General features: G+C 45.5%; 1 long non-coding RNA gene across 1 annotated transcript; it reads left to right on the forward strand.

Moving 5' to 3' along the window:
* Positions 1–818: 818 nt before the first annotated feature.
* Positions 819–8,479, forward strand: LOC129636276 (uncharacterized). Its single transcript, XR_008706848.1, has 3 exons — positions 819–992; positions 1,465–1,571; positions 8,194–8,479. It is a non-coding gene; the product is annotated as an uncharacterized LOC129636276 (long non-coding RNA).
* Positions 8,480–10,112: the final 1,633 nt, after the last annotated feature.

The raw sequence follows: 10,112 nt of genomic DNA on the forward strand, positions 1-10,112 counted from the left end.
ATGCCTGCCTAAGGCCAAAGACCAAGCTGATCTCCTGTTCACATTAAAGGCTTTTCTCCTGCCAATCACCCTATGCACTGTTAGGGATACAGAGGTGAGTGAAGCAAGCAGCACAGGACACCTACTCGGGAGTTTCCCTGTAGCTGGGGACACAGCTGCACTGCAGGTATGTGAGGAGTGCCGAATGCGGACACTGGTGGAAGGAGGACGGGTGACTCGGCTGCAGGGAGACTGGGGGTGGGGGGCGGGTCCATGGAGAAAGCACGTTTTGAGCCAGGGAGGGGTGCGAGAAAGGGCAAGCTAGACAGCTGTTCAGTCACTCAGTCATGTCCAAATCTATGTGACCCCAGGGAGTTAGCCCGCCAGGCTCCTCTGTCCATGGGATTCTCCAGGTCAGAATACTGGAGTGGGAATTGTCATTCCCTTCTCCAGGGGATCTTCCTGACCCATGGATCGAACCTGGGTCTTTTGCATTGGCAGGTAGATTCCTTGCCACTAAGCCATAGGGAAGCCCCAAATAAAGACCACCACAGATACAAGGGCCAGAGTCACAAAAGACCTAGAGCCTCCAGGATATGGTGAGAGTCCGGGGTACACATGGCACACATGGCCCTGGGGAGGAGGTGCAGCTGGGGGCAAGGAATGAGCAGGGCTCTGGGGCCTGGATGGTTCCCAGGACCAGGGCCCGGGCGACTAAGGAGAGTAGAGGGTGGAGTGGTTTGGAAGAGGTTCCCTCAGGCAGGCAGTTCAGATGCTGCAGTGTGGGGATAGATGTTTGCAGGGGAACTCTGGTCTGAAGGGCTGGATGCACAGGGCATTCTGTGAGCCAGTGGAACGAGACGAACCACAAAGGAAGAGTACCTCATCACCTAGATTCCTTCTCATTCCCGCCGCAGCCCTTCCACCCCTAGAGGCTTTGCCTGGTGATTCTGGACGATTTCAGGACAAGAGGTTGAGAGTGTTCCATGATAGTAATAGTGGCCCCGTATCAGGTATTAGCCACCCCACCCCAACTCTGAAGGGCACTGGCGGGACTTCAGAGGATGCTCAGGTTGAACCAGCTGGTGACAGACGTGGGTCCCCTGGGTGAGACCCAGCCAAGCTGAGGCATCTTCCATACTTGGCCGATTCCTCCCTTGTGAGGAGGCAGGGACACAAGCCTCCTGAGCCTTCTCCTGAGTGTTTGTGGTTTGTTCACTATGGGCTTCAGCCCGGTGACGAGTAGCCAGGAACATGCTTGGGTCATGGTGCGGCTACACTCAGGCTGACTTAGAGACCCACGGAGGCGGTGTGCCCAGGTGTGTGTTACTGTTACCCGTGGACAGGTGGGGCTTTCCAGACCACGGCAGGTGATGTGGATTGTGGTCCAACCAGTGGGATTCCGCCCCCTCCCTCCACCATTTCCCCTGGATGAGTTACAACTGTGCGAATGAGTCAAAGCATCTGCTTTTCTCTCCTGAGCAGATGCTATCCCGGTTTGTCCTTTCCCTGGACTGGAGTCAGGACACCTGGGTCTCATCTGTGTTCTGTGGTGAATTCACCCAAGGAGTATGCGCCAGGCATTTAACTCTGTAAGTGTACATAAAATAGTGTAAATGAAGTAAAATAGCAAAATCGTGTAGCTGCTGTGGAAAACAGCTCGATAGTTCCTCTGAAAGTTAGACATAGAATGACCATATGACTCGGCAATTCTAGGTAGATGCCCCAAGTAATTGAAAACAGGGACCTAGACAGGTATATATTGGAGAAGGAAATGGCAACCCACTCCAGTATTCTTGCCTAAGAATCCTGTGGACAGCGGAGCCTGGTGGGCTGCTGTCCATAGGGTCGCATAGAGTCGGACATGACTGAAGCAACTTAGCATGCATGCATGCATTGGAGAAGGAAATGGCAACCCACTCCAGTGTTCTTGCCTGGAGAAGCTCAGGGATGGAGGAGCCTGGTGGGCTGCCATCTATCGGGTCGCAAAGAGTTGGACACGACTGAAGCGACTTAGCAGCAGCAGCAGACAGGTATATATACACACAGATTTGTAGCAGCACTATTCACAAGAGCTAAATGGTGGAAGGTAGCCAAATGTCCATCCATGGATAAACAAATCATTGTATACACATACAAGAGCATATCATAAAAGAGAATATCATCCCACCATAAATAGGAATGAAGTACTGACGCGTGCCACAATGTAGATGAACTTCCAAGCCATGATGCTAAATGTGTGTGACTTTATTTATATGAAACCTCCAAGTTTATTTACTCTTATTATTTATAAGTAAATAATAATGTTTATTTATTACTTGTAGATAAATAGAGACAGAACACAGATCGGTGGTTGCCAAGGGCTGGGGAAGGAGAGGCAGGAGAGACATTGCTTAATAGGTACAGGGTTTTACTCTGGAATGATGGAAATGTTTTGGAACTAGAAAGAGGTGGTGTTGCACAACACTGTGGATGTTCTAACTACCTCTGCATTGCTCCCTTTAAAAGAGTTAATTTTCTGTTACATGAATTTCACCTGAACAAATTATTAAAAAACAAACAAACCAGGTAACAAGGTGCATATGGCCCATGGACAATAATATGCCAATTCCTGTTACAAGAGAGAGAATAGGATGGTTCAATGACAGAGTTTTTATTGTCAAGCATGTTTGTTGTTATAATTATTTATCCTATCAAGGAACAGAAATAAAGCCATTTTCCAGGTGTACTATTTTCAGGGCTAAGAATATTGAATGCAAAGAGGTCTCCAGGTGGGTTTTGGACAAGTTTCAGACAAGTTAAATCCAGTGACTCTTTGGGTAAAGACCACATTCATGTGGAAGGGCTTTTACTATTTTTAGAACCTATTGGACATCTCCCTTCCCATTCTGGAGAACTAAAATAAATGTTTGGGGCTTTTTGTCAACTTCCTGTTTCTAATGAAGAAGAACCTAGAAAAGTCTCATGTAAAATATGCCAGATGCTTTTGGAACTTCAAAGAATTCCCAAGAAACAAGGGAGTTTGTTCATTGTAAAAGAATCTGAAAGAAGACACTAGATAATTTTATTTAATAAATACACAAGATTACCCTTTCTCAAAGATAATTTAAGGGACTTAATCTATTTGGGGTTCAGTGACCCCTAAGCCATGTCTAATTCAAGCACAAAAACAAGCTGAGAAGTCCATGGAAAGATGAGAAATTCTCACGTGAAACTGGACAGCTTGGCCTGATAGGGCTCTCTCCTGTTTGAATTCACTTGAACAGTTAGGAAACATACAAAGAAGCTTTTTTTTCCAAAAGAGAAGAAGGTAAAAAAGAAATGATGTCTGTGATTTGACTTGTGACTGCCAGGCCAGCTTTCCCAGGTGATGGAGGTAGCAGAGTGCCAATTCACAGAGAACAAGCCCTGTAGTAGGTGGCTGGTTCACAGAATAGCCATGTTTCAGGTTACAACAGGATCTATTCAGGCTTTAAAAGACACTAACAAGAAGGGCTGTCTGATATTAGAATGGCTTGTTCCTGAATGAGGACCGTCTTTCATGGCATCCTGCTTCCTAACTGAGATGCCTAGAGTTATGGGCTTTCCCCCACTTTCCCCTTGCAGAAACATCAAACAGACCTCATTTACATTTTAGTGTGAACGAATTTAAGGCAATGGGTATTTGTCCTTAACCAAATTTCACTGTGAAATGACAAGTGCTATTTCCTGAGTTTTGGTTGTAGGGAGTGGATTGAAACAGATATGTCTGGACACAAGCTTCCTTGGGGACCCTGGATAGGGGCTCCCAGCTCTGCCCAAGACTAAGGCTGACACAGGAAGGATCAACAAGGGCTCTGGGACTGTGGGTGAGGAACCCTTGAAATGAAGGGCAGACACCAGAACACTTAAGGACATTTCTTGATCCTAGAAGATTCATTTGGCTGCAGATTTATTTAACTTTAGGTTGAAAAGCTGTTCACAGCCAGGTCAGAGGAGGTTATTTGTGATTCTTTCCTTTTCTTTTTCCTTTGTGCTTTGCTGCGTTTTCTGCAATGAGCAGTATAACTTTGTTTGTATGTATGTGTTAGTTGCTCAGTTGTGTCTAACTCTTTGTGACCCCATGGACTGTAGCCCGCCAGGCTCCTCTGTCCATGGGATTCTCCAGGCAAGAATACTAGAGTGGGTTGCCCTTTCCTTCTCCAGGGGAGCTTCCGGACCCAGGAATTGAACCTGGGTCTCCTGCGTTGCAGGCAGCGTCTTTACCATCTGAGCCACCAGGGAAGCCTATCCAAGCTACCAGGAAAGCAAACTTTAGTAATCAGAAAAAAAAAATGTAAAATTAAAAACCATTTTCTTCCTATAAATTATTTTCATTGGTCTGCAGACTTTCATTCAGTTTGCCATTGCCATCCTTCCGAAACTGCTTCTTAAAATAATTGCAATAGGGACATCCCACGAATTGTTCTGGCTGTAGCTTTTGCTCGGATTGATCGATGTTTTTTGTCTACACGGCCATGGAGATTTGGAAGGATTAGATGTTCCGATCACACTGGGGCGCGGACAGATCACCACGCTTGGTTTGATTGAAAGAGACAGTTGGAATGGTTGTTGGAAGGATTCTGCCCCTGTGTGTGCAGGCACAGTCTTACAAATAGATGGGCTTTTGAACACCTCCCCACATCCTTAAGCTGAAAGCCCACAAACACCAGGCTCATTGTTTACAATCTTATCTGATTGAGGATAAAGGAGAGGGTTGAGTGAATGAGGACACCAGGATACTGTATCATCATGAATTTCAAGAAGATATGGATTAGAAGGGAAAAGAGCCTTTAGGAAATATATATGCTAAACATGTATAAATGAACTATAATAAATATAGATACATTTAATAGTTTAAAAATACATCCATGTCAATGCAATGGGGTCTCCATTAATCCATGCCTAAGAATATATTTGGAGATGGTTGCATTGTCCTTCAAATCATTAGTATGTACTGTTGATGAGTTTTATCTTCAGTCTTCATATGTTATGCTTTCATTGCTATAAGCATAGACCTCTTAGACCAGTATCGATGTCTGGTAGAAAGAAGGAATACTTTACTGTCAAATTTGTTGGGCCTCACTTTACTGTTGAGAGCTACAATAAAGTGTCTTAATTGCCAAGCCAGACTCACTTCACCAGCCACTTTCATCTTAGTGCAGTAACAGCACGCCGGCCCCTCCTGTGCCTGCTGGTTTAGATTATGTGAGGGCAGCCGACGGGTGAGCCACATGCCACAGGCCATCAGCTCAGGACTCATCAGCTCAGTCTGCAATGAGGCTGAAAGCTGTATCATGTCAGAATGACTGTAATTCTCTTTTGGAGATTTACATTTTGTAGTAGGAGTATAGTATGGGGGGTGGGGTGGGGAATGGGTGTTTCTCTTCTTTCCTGGGAAGTTAGGATCCTTGCCAATGCATTCCCCACCCCACGCCTGAGATCTGTCGACTGTATCTAGTGGAAGGCATCTTTGTTTCTATTTATGAAAGGCAAGCGTGAAAGTAAAACTTTTGATTGAAACAGTTTGAGTTTCTGCAGGGCCCGGCCGTTTGAACTCCACCTATCACTTCTCTCCTGCAGTTTGGGTTTTGCGTATTTGGAGCCTCGCATCTTGCAAGGAAAGCACGACTTTGATTAGTTCCCTGGGTCAACCAAGGGCTGGAACAGATGATCTCTTTGGTAATCAAGAAATTTTAGAGAGAGTCCATCCATCTGTTTCAGCCTGGCACCCTCAGGGTGACTGTATGTTAGCAGAGTCACCACGTTCCCCACTCTTAGCTTTGCAAGTTCAGATACTCAGCATCATCAGATCCCCAAGGGCAAATCAGGCTTTGGGAGACCGATCCCACTAATCAAACTCACAAAAGGTTGATGGATAAACCTACCTCATCATGTGCTTGTGAGGATTAAATGAGAATGTGGGTATAAAACTTACTTATCTCTGACCTGACACATACAGTAAGTGAAAGAAAGTGTTAGTTGCTCAGGTGTGTTCGACTCTTTGCGACTCCATGGCCTGTATTCTGCCAGGTTCCTCTGTCTATGGGATTTCCCAGGCAAAAATCTGCAGTGGGTTGCCATTCCCTTCTCCAGGGGGTCTTCCTGACCCAGGGATTGAACATGGGTCTCTCGCATAACAGGTGGATTCTTTACTGTCTGAGCCACCAGGGAAGCCCAGCACGTATGGTAAGTGTCCTATAAACATTGGCTTTCCTTTTATCCTGTGATCTGTCAAATAGTATCTACAGCACAGGATGGACACTGACGGGCCAGTGGTTACCTTTGGCTTGCTCTCCCAGTTCTAGAATTCATACATAGCCCCATCCTTCTAATGAGCAGTCAGTCATGATGTGATAAAATAGGTCATTTTAAAAAAGTTCCAGGGAATTCCCTGGTGGTCCAGTGGCTAAGTCTGAGTTCTGAATCCAGATGGCCCAAGTTTGATCTTTTGATCTCTGGTCAGGGTACTAGATCCTACATGCCCCAACAAAAATCAAAGGTCCTGTGTGCCACAGCTAAGACCAGGTACGTAAATAAATGCACCAATACAAAAAATAAAAAGAAAAAAGTTACAGTCCTCAGGAGGCATGGGCATCCAACCTCTAGAGACACTTCAATCCACCAGCATTCATGGAGAGTGGTTCTGGGGGAGGCTTTCTGCTGATGCTGTGGTTAAAAGATAAAATACCTCTCATCTTTAAGGAAATTAGCATTGAATAAGGGTAACATTGGTCTGTATAGAGCTCTAGTTTTGACAAGCAACAACAACCACACAAAACTAAGGATTAGAATCAACACATCATCTAAAGAAAAATAGGATCTAATTGAAAAAATGGGCCAAGGGTATAAACCAGTAATTCACAGAATAAATAATAAAAATGATCAAGATTTATATACACTGGTGCTCAGCCTCACTTTAACGGAGGAAATTCAAATTCATTGAGTATACTCATGCTCAGCTGGAGGGAATGTGGGTGTGAGTACAGCCACTTAAGAAGTCACTCTAAAATTGAACAGCAATAAGTGATATTTAGTCTTTAAAAAAGAGATCACTTTGTATAACCCACTACCCTGAAGTTCTACTATTAATCGCTACCGCAGGGAGAAACTTAAACCATGTGCTGAAGGAAGCAAGTACAAGTATCTTCTTCACTGCAGTGTTATTTATAACAGTGGAAAAATTCAAAACAACAAGAAATAGTCATAAAAAGTTATTTAATAAATAATTAACTGTGCACCGCTTTTATAGAAGACCGTGCTGCTACATTCTAAAATGAGGTAGACCTAATTGTACTGACATAGAAAGTCATCTAAGCTACATTGTTCAATGAAACAATGGATGGGTCACTTCTGTTAACACACACACACACACACACACACACACACACACACAGATATCTTTCCTGGGGCGACTCCTTAAAGAGAAGCCTGGAGGCGTATACATTATATTGGTAACAGTGACTATATGTAGACAGGGGACTAGAATAGGAGGCACTGGAAAGGGGAAACAATAAAAAAGAAAAAACCCAAACAAAACCCATTGATTTGCAAATCACTCTTTCATGTAAACTGTCACTTACTCCTTTGTTGTTGTTTAGTCACTAAGTCCTGTCCCACTCTTTGTGAGGATCCCATGGACAGTGGCCCTCCAGGCTCCTCTGTCCTTAGGATTCTCCAGGCAAGAGTACTGGAGTGGGTTACTATTTCTTTCTCCAGGGGATCTTCCCAACCCAGGGAAGGAACACGAGTCTCCTGTTTTGGCCGGTGGATTCTTGACCACCACTGTTGAAGCCCCACTTACTCCTTATGTTGACCTCGTAGTGTAAGCATCATTTCCACTTACCTATGGGGGAACCACAGCTAAGAAAGGCCAAGCAACTTTTGAGAAGTCACACAACTAGTAGACAGAGACACCCCTGGGCTTGCTCCCATGCTTTCCCCAGGTTCCAGAAGGAATTGGCAGTTAGGCTAATGGAACCTGATGTCTTTGTCACTTCTCGCTTTTAATTATTTCTCACTGTTTAAAGTCAAAGGCACTTTGAGGTACCTCAGACAGCCCTCTGTGTGTCAGAGTGAGAGGGGCAGGAAAGAAGACAATTTGCAAGTGATCAGAAGATAGTCCTGATATTTAAGATTCTCTTACTTTTCATTTTCCAGGTGGGGTCTTAGATTCTCTTACTTTTCATTCTCCAGATGGTGTCTTAGACATCTCAGGGCCAGGTGTCAAAGGACCAGAGTATCCACAGCCCGACTCTCTCACCGCTGGGGTCTCCTACCAGGCTGGAAGCTGGAGGTGGGGTATGGAACTTGACCCTCCAGTCTCAAGAGGAACAGGAAAGAGGGAAGGCACTGGGAACAAAAACTGAGCTTTGACTTGATGGCGGCTCAGCTCCCGTTCCTGCAGTGGCCATGGGCCCTGGGGTGGGGGGAGGTTAGGGAGGGCCCCTCGGTGACCTGCGCCTCGCCTTCTTCATGAACTCCAGTCTAGTCTTATGACAGCTGCAAATGAGGGTAGGCATACAGTTGAACCTAGCAAGTGCCTGTGCTGAAACCATTAATTTGTTAAATGTGAACAAAATATATCACATTTTTGGTAACTCTTAGCACATAGCAATTTTCTTCTTTCCCTCTACTTCCCCTCCCTTCTTCTGTATCCATTCTCTCTCTTTTCTCCCTCACCCTCTCCCTCCATCTTTCCCTCCTTCATTCATAGAGGATTCCTAGTACCTGGCCTCTCCTTTAATTTCATCCCAAGTTTGCTAGAGATTTGTTAGTGTGGCCTCGATTGGCAGTGTAGTTGCTATTTTAAATCCTAAAGAAAAGTTGTAAGGGGATAATGTTTTGAGATAGTAATTTGGTTTTTTTTAGTATTTATTTATTTATTTGGCTGCACCAGATCTTAGCTGTGGCATGTAAACCCTTAGTTGCAGCATGTGGGATCTTGTTCCCTGACCAGGGATGGAACCCAGGCTGGATGAAGGATGGAACCTTCTTCATTGGGAGTGCAGAGTCTTAGCCATAGGACCATCAGGGAAGTCCCAAGGTCTGTTTTTCTCCATGTTTTCTTGTACCCACTGACCTTCTCTTACCACTGGGGACACGGAGTAGGAGCTTAAATGTAGTATCAGGAGAGAGTTGACAGAGAGACAAAGTCTTAGCTCTGAATTCTAAAATAGGTAAAATAGATGCACCGCAAGGACAGAAGTCTTGAAAGCAAAGGCTTCTGTTGTCAAGAGCTGGATTTTTAAGACAGAGAAGGATTTTAAATTCTGGAAGTTCGGCTTTGACCATCAATAACCAGTGGCCTCAACATTCAGGGGTGTGCCTGCACCTGTTCCTGACAGCTGACTGTAGACCTCTTTCTCAACTTCATGTCCAGGAGCTGGAAATCGGCCGTGGCAGAAGTGTCTTTAGCACAGAAGTTGGCAGATACCACAAACCTGCACATTTTTTTTTTTTTTTTTTCCCCTGGAGGGTCTATCGTCGAGGTTTTTGAAGGAGGGGAAGTAGGAAAAGAAAGCATGGATGAACTGCTGGGTAGACTTTTCCTGGGCTGAATCCAGGGGAGGGGGTGGGCTGCAGAAAAATGTTCAGACAGGCCTGGAGCTAGGAGGCCGAGGTATTGCATCTCTCTCTCCATCTGCAACTCTGTGAGAAGGTGGCAGCTATGCAGAGTGCTTGTGTGAGAAGTGACGGCGGGGCAGGTCCGACAGCAGTGGGAGAGCTGGGCGAGCTGGTCTCCCTGCGCCTCATCCCCCAAGCTTCCCTCGAGTCCGCTGTGGCCGAGCAGTTCATAGAGACTTCTGTTTGGATGCCAGGATGGGGCGAGATCAGCTCAGAGACGTGGAGTGCATGGCCAGTGGGGTCAAGGACCTTCCCTCAGGCTCACTAACTTTTTCCTCTGGTTCCTTCTGTGCTATCTTCTCACAATAATGAAACCCCATTTAGAGGGCAGCCGTCCCTGGGATCCTCCTGGAGGAAGGCATGGCAACCCTCTCCAGTGTTCTTGCCTGGAGAATCCCATGGACAGAGGAGCCTGGCAGGCTACCGCCTATGGGGTTAAAAAGAGTTGGACACAACTTAAGCAACTTAGCATGCACGCACACGCACAA

Source organism: Bubalus kerabau, chromosome 21 (genome assembly GCF_029407905.1).
Source record: "Bubalus kerabau isolate K-KA32 ecotype Philippines breed swamp buffalo chromosome 21, PCC_UOA_SB_1v2, whole genome shotgun sequence".
NCBI lineage: Eukaryota > Metazoa > Chordata > Mammalia > Artiodactyla > Bovidae > Bubalus > Bubalus kerabau.